At 34.2% G+C, this 18,052-nt stretch overlaps 1 protein-coding gene and 1 long non-coding RNA gene across 3 annotated transcripts in view; one reads left to right on the top strand and one right to left on the bottom strand.

Moving 5' to 3' along the window:
• Positions 1-18,052, bottom strand: part of tutl (immunoglobulin superfamily member turtle) — a 90,755-nt gene that overhangs the window by 36,739 nt on the left and 35,964 nt on the right. The window lies entirely within an intron of this gene.
• Positions 1,154-1,806, top strand: LOC114362062 (uncharacterized). Its single transcript, XR_003656652.1, has 3 exons — positions 1,154-1,277; positions 1,463-1,601; positions 1,698-1,806. It is a non-coding gene; the product is annotated as an uncharacterized LOC114362062 (long non-coding RNA).

Below are 18,052 nucleotides of genomic sequence, written 5' to 3'. Positions count from 1 at the left end.
GCCCCTATAACCGGTGGTTTTTCTTACTTTGTATTATTCTCTATCGTATTACCTTCGTAAAACCAAAAATCGCATGTATCTATCCCTATCACAACGTTTGCAATGATCGTTTGAACTAAGCCTCTCCGGGCGCGCCATTCAACGCTTCGTTAACAACGAAACTGAAAATGGCTCTAGATTTGTAATTTTGATAAAGACAAGTTAGATTTCAAATAAAAACAAAAGATTTCGAAGTAAAATAAGCATTTTAGTTAAAATTAAAATTGTCTCTACCTGTAGCGGAGAAAAATGTTGTGGCAGGCCTTTGTTCAAACGATCATAGCAAATGTTGTGATAGGGATAGAGACATGCGATTTTTGGTTTTACGAAGGTAATACGATAGAGAATAATACAAAGTAATAAAAACCACCTATTATAGGGGCATTTTTTGAAGAAATTTATCAAATAACCAAAAAAACACGAATTTAAAAGCAGATTTTTTTCAAAAAGTATCATTTTTTATTATTTGTTGGCATTTTTTGTGTATTTTATGTGTTTTTTTAGTATCGCCTATTATTTAGCATCATTACTGTTTTTATTTTATCAGGATATACCGCTTAGTTTAAAAGTTATTACGTTTTCTTTACAATAAGTAATTGAAAGAAAAAATATTCAAAAAAAAATTAAAAAATAATCTCAAAAATTTTTTGACCTCTTTTTTGTCGATAAAAATAGGTCTAGTTTCATCTATTTTCATATGTACACTTTAACGTGACTCACACTGTATGGTTTCCAACATGGAAAAAATCTGTACCAGCGATCCGGTATTGACGGTGGCGCCCCACTGTCAATGTCATCGACAGGACAGTCCAGTATTTTGGAACTATACTCGCTAGCGATAATTCGATGGTTTTGTGATGTCATGTTGGTGAGCATGTAAACGTATCCAACTTCACACTCTATGAATGGATGAATGAAAGAACGAATGCCGCTCCTTTCTAACTATATAGAAAAGATAGAGTAGGAAATAACGAAAATGTCAAAAATAACACTGCAAAATTTAAGTGTCCTAGAACAGTGCTTAAAGCTGAATTAACATGATGATTTTCAATTTGTATTGTTTATTTCTTGTCATTGCGACTTTGACGCAGCTGTTGTCATGACAACAGACAAAAAAACATGTTTTCTTGAAGAATTATTGATGAATAATTTTCCACAAAAATTGGATTATTTAACCAGGATAGGAAAATGAGAACCTGCGGCTATCCGTTTAAACCGATTGTAGAATTTATGGAAAGGTAAGTTAAGTAAAAATAAACATACTATGTGGTGGAGGAATTTCGAAATTAAACGAATAATTTTGAGCTGGTTTTTTTGGAGAAATACAACCTTTCCAGCATAACTTCCACGTGCCTAGCTAAAATTCAGTAATATCAGTGCTAGATTTATATTTTCTAGATACAATAAAGTTGTTTTTCTATAGATATGGCGATCTGAGTATGCCCACTGAAGGGCCCCAAGAAAGAGCCAACATTAGTCAACGATGGGTGGAACTAACGGACACGCGAACGTGAAATGCTGATGCCACCGGCGACACCAAAACTACTGAGAAATTGAGAAAAGTGTGTATAAATACGTACTACTATATTCATTTTGATTGCTTTTATCTTATTTCGTCCATATTTCGTCATTATTATTTGTAATGTTTATTTGTTAAGGTGTGGAGTGACTTTAAACAGCAAGAAGAAGGCAACTCGCATACACAGAGCTGCCAAGGGAACACTGCATGGACTGGTGGCGGTCCAGGTTCTTCCCTGAAGCCAAAGGGTTTAGAGCAGAGTGCTCACCTACTTGTAAATTAAATCCATAATAAAGACCTAGGGTAACTGGATGGATATACCTACCTACCTTATTATTGTAGAACTTAAGATATTATAATTAATTAAATACATTATATTGTTTTAATCTTTCATGGTCACTAAACATACAATACGTAGCAAACTCGTCAGTAGGATATGTATTTAATAATTAAGTAAATATATATCCTACTAATATCCTACTTAATATTAAAAATGCGAAAGTTTGGATGTCATGATGTCTGGATGTTTGTTACCTACTCTTTCACGCAAAAATTACTGAACGGATTTTGATGAAACTTTACAGCATTATTGTTTATAACCCAGATTAACATATGACGATCTGTGACAAACTAAATTTCACGCGGCCGAAGCCGCGGGCAAAAGCTAGTTGAAAATAAAATGATTAATTTTTATTGACTATTTATTTCACAAAACCTAATACCTACATAATACACAGACTGATTAAAAACAAAAGTAAATTTCAACTTATGAAAATATTCATTGTCGGCTTAGCTTTCTATCATGATCTCGTAAGGCTGCGTTTCCACCAGAGATGTGCGAGGATGCGTAGCGAAGGATGTGTTTGTAAAGAACCTAGAATCGCTTCATTTACCTCGCCTCGGTCAGCACATCTCTGGTGGAAACGGCTCAGACTGTACAACACTTATGAGCATTTTCAAAGCTCTGCTACACATCCTCGTACGATACATTTTCCTCGCACAGCTTTGGTGGAAATCCGCACACATTTTCACAGCACAGCTAGACATCCTCGCACGACACTATTCCCTCGCATATCTCTGGGAAACGCAGCATGCTCTCCCTCCCCCAAGGATCTCCACAATGACCGGTCCTGCGCTGCCCGCATCCAGGTTCTTCCCGCGACCTTCACCAGATCGTCGGTCCACCTAGTTGGAGGTCTGCCCACATGCTGATAACATTTTCCATCGTAATAAACTTCGTTCCGACATAATTTAATAAAGAAAACACCTAAAACCACAATTTTATTTCGCTTTTCACACGTCAATAAGCCAGTGAGTTACGTTACTGTGACAGCTAAGGTATTTTTCGATGACATCTTTGAAAATTGCAACTCATGGTAAGTTATTTGCNACTGCCGTGCCCCCAGATAATAATACACAAATTATTAATATCAATTAAAAAAAATCGCTCACAGTACTATTACTTATTCTGTGACTTAGGGTCAAATGGGCGAACTTGTATTTTTAAAATGACCTTCCTACCCACCCACGAAAGTCTAACCTTCCACCAAACAGCCTGTATAATTTCAATGTTCATTTTGGCTTATTTAATAAATACCACAGAATAATAATGAACTCGTAATAATCACCCGTCAATTCGTTGTAACGTTGCCGTTTATTGTCGGTTTTATTACGTACTTACGCACATATTTTTATTGTAGGTGTTCTGGGCGGCGCCTGTGGCGAGCTGGCTATACGTCTTCGCCCAGCTCTGATTTTCGCACCAAAGCACGCTGAAATTTATTTGGATGCCTTGCGAAAAACTCTCAAACAACTTTAATGTAATTTGTTAGTGTGTTACAGTATTATTGAAATTATATGAAGCATAAACAGTATTATAAAATATTCTTTAGGTATTACGTAATATTACTTATTTAAACCTTTATTTTATACTGGTCAATTTGAATTCAGTTTCAGTCAGTTATTTGTGTAATTAATATGTTTAGAATATTATGTACTCTTTAACTATAAATATTATTTTGTTGACAAGTAGGTAATTTATTGTGATTTATCGTTTGATAAGCAATAGTGAGTGCCATAAATTGAATAAGTATAAAAAATGATGAATGGTTTAAATTCTTATCTTGAATTGAAGTTTCCTATAGATATTTTAACTTCTCTTGATTTAGATCATTATTTTAGTCTATTAAACTTATCTACCTTGTTAAAAATATTGTATACCACAAACGTATGTCTTCCAATAAATAAATAACATATTTAAGAATGATTATCGTTTTTATTTTTACCCGACTACGGCAAAGCAAAAGGAGGGTTATGATTTTGACAGGCTATGTATGTATGTATGTATGTTCATCTGTTCCCTCGTAACTTCTAAACTACTTACTTATCAGAATTCGACAAATGACATATCATTAGAAGCGTCTTAATTGTCCGCTGGTTATAGGCTATATGGGGTTTCACAAAATCTAATGTGGCGCCCTCTAGCAGACAAAACATACAGAGTAAAAAATTAAAGTTAAGATAAATATGCCGTGTTTGGTATCATTTGAAAGCGCTTTACTTGAACATTTTGAATAAGTATATATATATTTACAAGCATTTGCTTGTGACTTTACCTGTATTCATGGGCTGATTGCATATAATTCACATATCTTTTCGTTCATAGCATCTTTAGTACTTATTAATTCATCAATTTAACTTTTGTTAATATTATGCGCCACAAATACACTTTAACACCAAAATGGTACAAATAATTAAGTAAAAAGTAAAAAAACTAAAACCCAACTACGACAAAAAACGACGCTGAAAAAGTATTAAAACAAGATTTTCAGAATACTGAAATGAACAAAGTTGCTAATGTAGTTGCATAGTAATTTTCATGTTTGGAAAGGCGTAGTCACACGTTATAATATACCTACCTACCGTAGCACTTTGACAACGTGTGACTGCGGTTTTCCAAACATGAAAATTACCACAGATATCTGTGAAAATTACTATGCAACTACATTAGCAACTTTGTTCAGTTCAGTATTCTGAAAATCTTGTTTTATACTTTTTCAGCGTCGTTTTTTTAGATATCACTTTTTTCTGTACCTATTCCTAAATCATCATGATAGTCTATGAATGCTTACATTTGCATTTTTTTTGGGACTAGATGATACGTGAAATGATACTATTCCAAAGTAGCTATCTACATGCATTTTTTCTTTGGAACTAGATGACACTGCGAGATGATACTATTCCCAAGCTACATACGTCATTAGTACTAGATGCCGAGCAGAAATGAAGAACATAAAAAACTAATCATCCAACAAATGTACCAAATCGCAACGTTGAGTACCTACCTACGGTAATAATGACGAGCTGAGACATTCATAACTCTTACTTTTGGAAACAGGTGTTAAAAAGATACTTTCTCTTTTAGTTTCCAGTTCGTCAGGTGATTAAACTAATAGTCATATTACGTGGTAAGTTGCCGTGTCCGAGCCTCACTATTTCGTTCCGAAAAAGTTTTAGTAAAAGTTTTAAGCCGTAACTTGATCGGCAGCATACACATCGCAATCTTCTTTTTCTCAATGAGAGTAGAACATTTTAATCTGCGTAAATATCTTCATACACAGCAGGCAGGTATTTATGGAGCGTCAACATGAATAGTAAGTAGCTAACTAGCAAAAAAAAAAAAAGTAGGTAATTTGGACCGTTTATTTATAAATAGCTATCAGGGTTCCATTTAAGGTAAATTCTAGCAAGCGGGATACTTACCTTTTTAGTGTTGATGCTGATAAGAGTTAAAAAAACTATTGTCACAAACAGTAACACAACAGCCTACTTAGGTACATAGGTATCCAAAATTAAGTACCCAATCTTTATTAAGCCAATGTTGGTGATTAATATTGTAGTAATTAGTCACAAGTAAATTCTTTTTAGTATCATCACACAGCTCTCTATATTTTATGTATTTGCTATCAAACGACCTCCCACTTCGCCCACATGCAGCGCAGGCGGACGCTATTTCGCGCGTCTGAAAGATTTAAATAGATCACGTCTGAAATATTATTTTTACGCGCAAAACGTTATTTCGAGCCAAACGTAATATTAATTTATGTTATATTTAGCGTGTGCCTTTACAAAAACTGCCGAATAGATATTCCGTAATCCATATTCGTGGAACTGTAAATGTTAGTAAATAATTAAGTATGTTTGTCTCGGCAGGACTAGGCATAAATATCTACAACTAGCTGACCCGGCGAACTTCGTACCGCCTTAGCGTAGAGATTTTCTTAATATTTTTTTCCGTAAGAACCATCCTTGGACTTCCACAAACATTTAAAAAAAAGAATTATCGAAATCGGTTCAGCCGTTCACACGTGATGCCGTGACAACGCGAAACGGGTTTCATTTTTATATATATAGACTAGATGATTCGATTCCAAAAAAAAACCTTTCTCCAATGAACATTGGTCACGTAAGTCCTACCATTCTATGAGCACGCATCATTATTTCAGAATGTGTTAACTTAGCCAAAATGAACACGCGCAGCGCGCGATTACCTATTTTAAACAGCAGTACCTACTAGTACCAATAAACTAACCTACCAGAGTTTGGAAATTAAACTTAATTATGTAAGTATTGAGTTAATTATAGTTACCTATATTACTTAGTCCTCGTAGGACTAAGTAAGTATAGTTTAGTTATGTTAATTATTATTTTAATACGTGTGGTTTATAATAATAATAAGTCATTTATTTCAACACACAGTCATAGGTTTAAGATTACAGTTAATAATTATAATAACTAATAATAAAATATTTAAATTTCATTTCAATTCACATTAAAATATGTTTATGAAAAAATATTCAAAACTAGCGGCCGCCCGGGACTTCGTACGCGTAGACCTCGTAGACTGATATTATCATGTTGATAAATGGCGTTTTACGGCTTTCCCCCGCATGAATATTTACGAACGTCCAACCAATCACGATAGATGGCGCTTTTATATTATATGATAGACACGTCACATATTTATTTATTGAAATTTATTTGTCATATAAATCGTCATAAATTATAGCCTATATGTTAATCTGGGTTATCTATATATATAAAAATGAAACCCGTTTCGCGTTGTCACGGCATCACGTGTGAACGGCTGAACCGATTTCGATAATTCTTTTTTTTAAATGTTTGTGGAAGTCCAAGGATGGTTCTTACGGAAAAAAATATTAAGAAAATCTCTACGCTAAGGCGGTACGAAGTTCGCCGGGTCAGCTAGTAAACAATAATATTGTAGTTTCAACAAAATCCGTTCAGTAGTTTTTGCGTGAAAGAGTAACAAACATCCAGACATCATGATATCCAAACTTTCGCCTATATAATATAATATAATATAATATAATATAATACAGTGTGAGTCACGTTAACCTCGTAAGCCCGGATGTGCCTCAGAAGGAACTGAAACTTTGTAGTCAGTAACGCCGAGACATTTTCGGAGGTGATTTCGAAGTATCGCCGGATGTGCCTTCAGAGGAACTAAAACTTTAGCGATAAATTTAAGTTCGAAAATTCGCGCCTATCGAAAAAAAAGAGTGATAGTGTATGGCTTAAAGTATTCAAAATCAGGTATCCGAACTTTTTTATATAAAAAAAACAAAATGTCACTGTCAAATTATCATTTTTCTTTGACAAGGTGGTTCGTCCGAGAAGACATGATGTACGATTAATTTTTTTTCTTCACGTAAACGTAGTTTAATTGCAAAACTGACCAGTATAATTTAAGTTAAAATACTGCTAAACAAGCAAAAAAATTATTTTTCCCAATTTGAAGTAGTTTTGTAAGATTTTTTTTCGTTTGAAAATAAAAGTTCTTTGCAAGGAACATTCGGTCTTGATGGTGAAAGTTTTATTTTTGTATATTTTTTCTATTGAGATGGGATTGTGTATTGGACTTTTAAAATTATGATATGATTGAGAAAATTTACCATAAGAACGTTCTGATTTTTACTTTAGTAAATATTATAATTAACATGAATATTCACTTTACTTCTTGTACATAAAATGTNTAACTTTATGGTTATTTGTATGAAACTAAATAAAAACTTTAGTCGCTATCGTATTCATTTAGATAGGTTTTCTTACCTAACGATTTGAGATGAACTCATGGTAGTGTTTTTAGTTTTGCTGTGGTTCAGCTACTAACCGCTAGAGGCGCTGTACAATTTGCCATACATTTTTTTACGCCCTCGATAGCGAGATGCTCGGTAGGTAAACTCATGGTAGAGGCACTGGAGTATGTTTTAAGAGATGAAGTTATTTATTTAAGTACCTACTTAGATAATGACAGAGAGTCAGTGAGAGCTAAAGGATCCATGACTCCTCCGCCAATACTTTATACTTACATACTTGAGTAAAATGTAGGCACATAATAAAATAAGATTAATAACAGAATATTCAAAAAGAAGAAGAGAAGCAAATAAAAATAACACTCAAAATGATATATACGAGTAAATATGTGATGAGCCTTGCAAATTCATATTGCTCTTAGACGCCGCCTCTGAAATCGTATGAAAGTTGTGCATGCGCGTTATTGAATTAGGCACTTATTCGCGCGAACGGGAACATTAATGGAAATTGTTCAGTAGCTAGCAAAGACCACTTCGTCTGAGTGAGGCCGCATGTTGTCGCATTTCCCAACGAACGTTCGAACGTCCTATTTTCGATAACCCTGCCAATAAGACGTAGAAGGACGCTATGTGTGGCCGTTAGATTTAGAGAAAAGAAAGCATAAGTGTCCGCTGTGATGAAAAATGGCCAGAGATTAAAGGACTGTTCACATTGAACATTGGTGGCAATTTGTCACTGAGCTACTACCTCAAGTCCCTATCGGCACAATTAGAAGGAATCTAGGTAGGTACACTAATTTAGCAATATTCGCCAATGCGCACATGAGTTGTCTGTTTACAGACGAATCTAAACGACAAACAAGTCCGCTAACGACGTGAGGTAACGGTTTACATATTAGTTGTCGCTATCGCAATAAATTACATCATATTACGTTTAACGGTACCGATGTTTTTTGTTTGATTCAATTAAATATGTTTACTTTGGTCTATAAATTAGATAAGAGTAAACAACCTAGTGTTAATTTTATACTCGTCCAAGGTAGGTAAGCTATTTCCAGTTATGCTGTTACTGGTAAAGTTAAATTCAAACTAGAATTTTGGGTATTTTTAAAATATTGCTAGTGCATTTAGCAGTTCCATAGCAAATGCCTACTGCAGTTTGTAAGTAGATAATTAGTATTTATTCACTTTGATTTCGCCCTAAAACACTTTATGGACAGCATACTTACGTAATTATAACTTGTGACAACAATTTGACATTCTAACGTAAGTTTCTTTTTGGGCAAAGCTTCCAAACCAGAGTTAAATCTTCAAAGTGATGCACAGTCTAAAAATCAACTGCAGAATCTGTAGTCACCAAAATGTGTGCCAAAATGTTAGTTTTATCAGTGCAAACAGCAGTGATGAGGAAGGAAGCGCGGATCCGGGATCGTGGCTCGGCGGCCAGGAAGCCCGCCGGCTCCTATTTTAAACACATGCACCATTTAAGTACCGAAGCTTGTACAGTGTGCCTACCATGAGTTTACGTTAGGTGAGCTCGCTAGCGAATACGTCAAAAAATTCTATGAAGATTTTATTTCTTGAAAGTAGCCGCTAGGGGCGCTGCACAATATGTCATACATTTAAATGTCATTTTTTTACGCAGTCGCTAGCGAGCACACCTGACGTAAACTCATGGTAAGCACACTGATAATGTGGCTTTCTTTATGTACCTACACCTATGCTCAACTTAGCAACCTTTTGTTTGGGGATACCATATCCGTTATTGTTTTCATTATGAAAGACTAGAACATGTGTGACAAAAACAAATTAGGGTATAACTCCGTCTACAGACGAGCGAGGCTGCTGTATGAATTTTGGACTGTGTCAATTTTTCATAAACGTGATTTATATAGGTACCTATAGTCCATTCAGCGCATAAAGTTAATATTCCTTCGGAATAGAGCAACAAAGAATGAGCGAGCGAGATGTCACTATCTGCAACCCTGTGTGATAAAAAGAGATGTGTGATGCTATCATCGTCACGTCAATAGAACCATTTTTGCGAAAGATTTGACAGGCAGTGACACATAGAGGCACAAAGAAAATTTTAAATTATAGTTTTTTATAAAAATATCGTAAAATCCTGTTTATTTTTGGAAAATTTGTTTTCTTATATAATGGTGACCTGTTCCGTCCTTGATTGTGATGTACACCAAAGGAATAATCCTGCAAAATATTCATTTCACAGGTAAATTTATTGAAATCGACACCTCCAAACTTTAGCTTTATTTTTGTGAATGCGCTTAGAATTTTAAGCACTAAGTGTGATAATTATGTTCTTTAAACATTAATTTAAGTTGTAAGCAAAGATTTCATGCTCTTAATCCAGAATTTATGAATATTTTGTGTAAAGAAATAATTTTCGTTTTACACTAGGGTTGTACCACAATCGATAAATATATTTTCTGCGCTGTTTATCACAGTCACTGCTGATTATGTAGGTACATAAATGGCGTTTGTATGTGAATATAGAAAAGTATTATTTTGTAATTACCTGTTAGTTAATATATTAAGTGTACATCGAAATGATTTTCATAGCAATGTCTTATTGTTAGAAGTTATACCTTATTGTTAGAAGTAAATAAATTAATACTTATACATTTTTATATTTTACTTGGAAGAAGATATGACTCTAACAACACTTATGTACACTTTATTTGAATAAATCGCCAAATATACCACCGCGGAGACCCCAATCGCGTCTCTGCGTGCCATTGAATCGTATGAGCGTATGGATTTTTTGCGTTATTTTTCACAATTTCCATTTTTAAAAATTACCTATCGATAGCTTACTTTATTCTGATGAATAAATGTCATTACAAGTTTTTCTCTAAAACTGATAATTTGGCTAGAAAAAAATATTTTCTATCCACGCAGTACGCCGGCAGCGTTCGGATCGGATATAATGACGTCATCGTCCCCGCGCCGGGTGGTCAGTGAACTTTTTTAGTAATTTGGCCATAACTTCGTCAATTTTTGTCGTAGAACAAAAATTTTTGCACTGTGTATTAAGGATTTCTTAGCCCTATAAATCTGCATTCACAGCTAAAAATCGAAATGATCCTCACTATCATTTTTTAATTATTGTTTTACTCCTACTAATATTATAAATGCGAAAGTTTGTATGGATGTCTTGATGTTTGTAACTCTCATTCTTCCAAATAAATAAGTTGAATAATTTTAATCTTCTGAGTTTTTTTTTTATTTTCTTTGGCCACTCTCCCAATTTCCATATACCTACAATCCCATTCCATCCTATTCTATTTATATTATTACTGTTAGGTGTTAATTAATATTTAATTCGATATCGATATTCATGTGAAAAGTAACGACATACATACATCACTGACATGCACACATATTTATTTTTACACACACATATGACATCTCATTTTTGGTTTCGTTTGACAGCTCGTGATTGTTGCTCTATTCCGAAGGAATATTAACTTTATGATTCAGCGTAAGATGGTGATTATGACAGTTCTATTTAGTGAGGCGCTCCTTATAAACCTAATCGATATTTTTTAGAATCGAGAATATTTTCTATAGAAATCTAATCGCCTTTTATTTGTTTGATTTTTAATCTTGATCAAAATTATATCTATGAATTTGAACTATCTGGAAATGGAATAAACGTAAATATTCTTAGTGGTACAAAATAAATCACAAAGAATTAAATAATATAATTATGCATTTTATTCAATAAAACATCAAAATAACAATAACAAACAATACGTGGAGAAATCGCATAAAACAAAACCGTCATCAAAGGCAAACGCACACGTACTGACTTAGCTTTGACCTGCCTGAGATAATAATCGTGGTTCGATTTTAAGATGACCACCATGCCGATTACTGATTTATTGCGATTGTTTATGTCCCATCCCTATGAGCAAAAGTTCCGACTAACGCAGAAGCAATTCATTTAATATTTTTTCACAATTTTTTCTAAATAATAAACTAATAAATAATTAGAAATTCTTGTTTAGGTTAATTGAGAAAGATTAGTGATTGATATTTTGGAAGGATGAAAACACACAAAAGTAATTGATTTTTACAACTCAATATTTTTATTCGTAGAAAGTTAGAATCATAAAACGAAACGTTTTATCTGTCTAAATCACCATCATAAGTTGAATGAACTATAGTTCTTGCAACTCACGAAGGCGAGTGAGCTTTACTTCTGTTTGTACGTGTACTTACATGCACATAAAGATAGTGTAATACCTATCTATCAAAACTTTTTATAACGAATAGTAGCGAGCCACCACATCACACATGTAAAGCTCACTCACCTTCGTGAATTGCTACAACTACTATATCTACACGTGTCTGAAATAAAATCCTGAAAAGTTGTAAGTCCATTTTGTAAACTGCAAAACATTAAAAACGAAATAAATGTTGGTCGTTGGGTTAATTTCCTTGAAAAAGGTAAATACTTTATTCGAGATAAGTACAGATATAGCATTCTATGTTGTAACACCGATTGTGGTAATGGAAAGCACGAAATCAGCAGGTTCAGATAACAGAACGAATTTCCGGAAAAAGATTTCTTTGATATCTGTGAATTTAAGACTCATTCCTTTTAAGACTTGCGATTAGGTGCCGGGCTTGTGATTCGGAGAAGGCGCTGGTGCTCTTTCGAATTAAACCAAGTCATCATTAAAGGAAGGTTTTGTGTATGTAATCTGTAGCTATCTACCTAACGCCCGTATTTACAAACATTACTGTGAGGTCTCACAGTACGCGTGGACGCACAGGGTCACACACGAACCAATCGCAGAGCTCTATTCAATGTGCGTTCGATTTCCTGATTCACTTAAGCAAGCATCGTTTGTGAATACGGGTGTAGATCATTTTGAGGTTTGTACATTGTTTAGTTAGAAAATCAAATGTAAGTATAAGTAGGTAATCGATATAGTTTTAAGACGTAAAAGGACACGTTTTGTACAAAGTATCGTTACTCAGGATGTATGAAACCATAAAATTAGCAACGGAAGTGAGAAACCGCAAACCCCATCCTGCGCGCGAACGATACAATATTAACTTACAATACAGTAGCCCGAGCACGAATAACTCTCGTAGTCGTATAATTATACGTAATCGACCGTAGCGCTGTTCTGGTTTTCATAAAAAAAACGATTACTATGGCTTAACAAGAACGACAATATTTATTCGTGCTTGGGGTACAGTACAGCGCGCATATAAGTTTACTTGTCCCTACTTGAATTTTAAGATGCTGTAATTTTATTTTTAGGGATTGATTATAAAATAAAAGAAGATCTTATTTTTTAATTTTACTGATAAAAGCAGTCACCTTAATAATAAAATTAATAAAATATTGTTCATTAATGAAATAGCTATTAGTCGTGAAGCTTTGGAAGCCGGTTATGACCGGGACCGCAATTAACTGGGACCGCGGTCCCAGTCGCCGGATCCGTAAAAAATAAATAATTTTCTTCCGGCAACTGGGACCACTTGTAAATGATAATTGAAAAAAAAATGTACAAACGTAAATTTTTTAGGTGTAATAATTGAAGAAAAATCCTTTTTAATTTAAAAACATCATTTATTAATATAAAATATTTATTTAAAAAGGGCTACCTGACCTTTAAATCGACGAGGCTTTAGTCAACTCACACTGCTCAAAACTTATACCGCGGGATTAATTGTCCACATGAATACTTTTATTGTTTTTCTTTTGTCATCTCATACCGCTTGAAAGAAAAGATAAAATACATTGTATGTATTATTTGAAAAAATTGAAATATTTGTACATTCATGAATAAAAGTGTCTGGGGATAAAATTATACGCCATAGCTTGGTTATACTGATTTAATAAAAAAATCTGTCGTTTGATTTATAGTACTTATATATTAGTAGATTTATAGTGGATTTAAAATAATAAGCATTAAAATATGTTGTACTACATAAATGAAATTTAGTAAATAATAATTTACTGGTAGAAAATGCTTTACAGTATTCAGTCCAATATTAGTATTTGTATGTAAAATTGGCCTAGCTTAATCTACTTATTGCTAAGCATAGTATAAAATCATGTCTAGAACGAATCAATGATATTCATATAAATAATTTAGATTTTTTTTTCGTATGACTGTACCGATTTTGGCTTGAATAACATATTTCTCTAAGTTATCTATGAGTGGTCCCAGTTGCCGGAAGAAAATTATTTATTTTTTACGGATCCGGCTACTGGGACCGCGGTCCCAGTTAATTGCGGTCTCAGTCGCCGGAAGCCTCTGGCTAAATACAGCACGCAACTGTTAGCACCCTATCTACGTACGTAACGAAAAAAAGTTAACTAAGTATTATATTCACAGGTCTATTCTAGCCAGATAATCTAGTTATAACCGGTTTTGGATTCGTTTAAAAAATACCCAGCTAATCACATAAAATATTTACCGGTTCCGATCATATTATTATTATGAAGATATAGGTAACTGTTTTTTAATGTAAAGATAATGGCGCCACAGAAGGACATTTGCAAAGAAAATTACATGCAAATCTATGTACTTATTATTACGCTGCTTTTAGCCTAGGCGCAGACTTCCGACTTTTAGTTGGCCGATAGTTGAATCGGCCTATTAATCAATATGGACATAATGACACCCATTTGATATCGGCCGATTCTTCATACAAATTAGAATCGGGCCCAACCATCGGCCTACTAAAAGTTGGTGGTCTGCGCCTAGGCTAAAATAACTGCAAAAAATATAGGAGGTAAACAAAATGCCAGTAATATCTCATGATTGAATAAAGTTACATACAAAATAGAGGAACAAAATCACAATAGATTACAGGTACTTGTACATTGTATTCTTTCTTTTGAATAAAACTTGTCGCTCGTTGCCGATTCAATATGGCTCCCCGGGTCCCCAGGCTCAAGGGTTGGACTATTGAAGTCAATAATAATGGATACGTTTTTTACATTCTCGTATTAATAAACGGGTCTTGGTACAGTGACTGCGAATTATTTTTATCAGGACAACTAAAACTGACAACAATATTGATTTATTTAAAAGTTTTAAATTTTAATGCATAAAAATATTTTATGAAATTGATTTAATTATTATTATTGACAATTTTATTAATGATTCAAAAATAAATTATTAGAATTTGAAAAGTTTTTTTTTATATTTTATTAATAAAATAACTGTTTTATAATATTTAATAATATTTAACCAATATGCATTAAGCAAACGCGTCCAATAATACAAATATGAGACGTGTTTATTAGTTAGGGTCAATAGAACCGGCCCGGAGCGCAGCGGTTTTTGTACAATCCTGAATCGCGATGTTAAAGTTTTTGGCCGGGCCTATATATAGGCGAGAAATCTTTTGCAAGTCGCTCACGCCGTCTCGGTTCACATTGATCTGCGGATCTTTTGGGTCGAGGTTTCCTAACCTAACCTCTTTCTTGGGCCTCTTTTGCTGGTTTCGGGTCGACTTTCGAGTCACGAAAAATTGAAACCACACAAAAATAATATGAAGTGCGAGTAGTGAAGTTGACAGAAGTCGGATGTAGGGGGCGTTAGATAAAAACACCAAAAATCTATACAAAAGTAGTTCAGTGAGTATTAATACTTTTTTTTAAACATACTTTTTTAATTTTTTAAACCCAGATTTAGGTTTTTTAACACTACAATTTTATTAAGTTTCTAAATGTAAGCAAGGGAATTAAACAGTTTACCTATTTATTTATTTGAAACTGGATTATTTCTTTATTAATGCTCTTATTTGATAAAATTCAAATAATTCATTATACGAAACTGTAATGTCCTGATGTTTTTTTTGGATTTAAGGTATTCTCTTTATTTGTTGTCCATCTTTTCTTTACGGGTTCTTCCAAGGCTCCTGGGAGTTACTTAAAATTAAGTTTGTAAACTCTTGTTTTACTTTTCTCCCTACATCTGTTAGCTGGCACCAAGTCAAAGAATAAGGAAATCCTATTTCCTAAGCTGTCTTTAATTAATTCGTTGCACTTCGAGAAACAGCTTCAAAGTTGATATTTATTAAATCCAACGTCTATTTCAAAGAGCTGGTTTACTTATCTTGTATTTAAATAATGTTCTATGAAATATAGTGGGTTTTTCCTTTTCTTATTTGCATATTCCTTTAGAGTCACTTCTTCATCAACTCTCGTCTGTTTTACCAACTGTAAGTAAATGGGATTTAAAGGAATCGTTACGCGAAATAAATCGGATTAAGTGTTATGATGATTTCTCTGGGGCTGCGCAGTTATCGAGTTGAGCGGCATGACTTTAATTCAGAGGTTCTCAAACTTGTCTCGTGACTTTTTACAGTCTTAGGCTAGATTACATTTACTAAACCCCGATTTTCTTTTGTACTTAGGTAGGTACCTACCTACTTCATTAAAAAACACAAAAAAAGATTACCTAATTGCAAGAAATCATTTTTTCTGACGTTTTAAACATAGTCGTATTTTTATCAGTCTCCATTTAGATTCAAACTGTAAGAACAAATCGGCCACAGCATGTCAGAGGCCAGCCCCCCCCCTGAAATATGACCCTAGTTACGCCAGGTTTCCACATAATTTTTGATTCAATACCTACAGAATCTGTGACTAAGATTGAATCGAGGTTTTTGAGCCTTGTCTGGCAATGCAGATTGAAACTCCTTTAAGGATCTTAAGATGGGGTCTTTAAACTTCAGGGGGTCGATGTGAAACACTTTGGGAAACAGTGCCTTAACTCGTCATCGCAGCTGCAGCATTACCCAACTTTGGCGAAGGAGCTGTTAATATAACTTTATATTCTATGCCAGGGATTTTACGCGCTTGGATAATTAAATTTTGATACAGCGAACAATTAAATGTAATGTGGGCGCAGGGCGGTTTGGGCTGTTAGTTGCTTCGAGCTTTCATTATTTCATTTCGGATGCTAATGCTAACCCTATAGCAATAGAAAATTAACTTCGGTTTTTAAATGCCTGCCATTTGAAGAACTTTATATCTTGCTTGACCCGACCTGCCGAAAGGGGGTTATGTTTAATCTTATTATGAACTCGAATTTTATTGTAAATATAATATTTTTTATTAGGGTTGCTAATAAGTAATTTATAATGTAGGTATGTAATATTTATCGGTGTGCTCATATAAAGTGTAAGTAGGTACAGAAGCAATCTTTGGCTCGCTGGACTAAGCGTCTACTAGTTTTATTTATAGTATTTTATTAAACTACAACTTTCAGTTATTTACTTTTAAGTTTCCTTGCAGACAACTAAGTAGCCCGACGTCTGGCAAAACTTTTGTCAAACAAGTCAGTTATTGATTTTAGCACATTCAGTTGTTCCAAGCGGGGTCGGCAGAGGGCGCTGGCCGGCGGGATGGGGCCTGGTGGCAGTAAAACGGCAACCATACCTACCTCCACATGTGAATATTTGATGGCGAATCTCGATCCGAGTAGGTTTGCTGCCAACCACTGTCAAGCGTGTACCTGTACGGCTCAGGCGTTTGTGATGGCGGGCTCAACGGCTTGGCTGGATTAGGTTATGACTGGAAGCCGTTTTGGATTTAGTTTTATCGATGAATGTGATAGGCGGAATGTAACAATGAGGATCATTTCGATTTTTAGCTGTGAATGCAGATTTATAGGGCTAAGAAATCCTTAATACACAGTGCAAAAATTTTTGTTCTACGACAAAAATTGACGAAGTTATGGCCAAATTACTAAAAAAGTTCACTGACCGCCCGGCGCGGGGACGATGACGTCATTATATCCGATCCGAACGCTGCCGGCGTACTGCGTGGATAGAAAATATTTTTTTCTAGCCAAATTATCAGTTTTAGAGAAAAACTTGTAATGACATTTATTCATCAGAATAAAGTAAGCTATCGATAGGTAATTTTTAAAAATGGAAATTGTGAAAAATAACGCAAAAAATCCATACGCTCATACGATTCAATGGCACCAATCATTAAGTTACACTCACCCCAACCGCGTCTCCGCATTGCATCGAATCCTATGAAAATTTGGTTTTTGGACATAGCAATACTTATTTTTCACAATTTTTATTTTTAAAAATTACTGGTCGATAGGTTACTTTATTTTGAAGAATAAATGTTATTAAAAGTTTTTTTCTAAAACTGATAGTTTAGCCGGAAAAAAATATTTTCCATCCCATTAGTACGCCGGCTGCGCTCGATTCGGATATAATGACGTCACGCGGCCTAGCGTACGTTGACTTTTAGCGGCAAAAACGGCCTATGTTTATTACTTAATATCTTCGTAAGTAATGGTCCGATTTGGATAATTCAAAAAGATATATCTTTCTTATGTCTTAAAGATTAACGTAG

Source organism: Ostrinia furnacalis, unplaced genomic scaffold (assembly GCF_004193835.3).
Source record: "Ostrinia furnacalis isolate ACB-3 unplaced genomic scaffold, ASM419383v2 OfSCF6157, whole genome shotgun sequence".
NCBI lineage: Eukaryota > Metazoa > Arthropoda > Insecta > Lepidoptera > Crambidae > Ostrinia > Ostrinia furnacalis.
The sequence above is the reverse complement of the archived record's forward strand: the minus strand, read 5'-3'. Positions and strand labels throughout refer to the sequence as shown.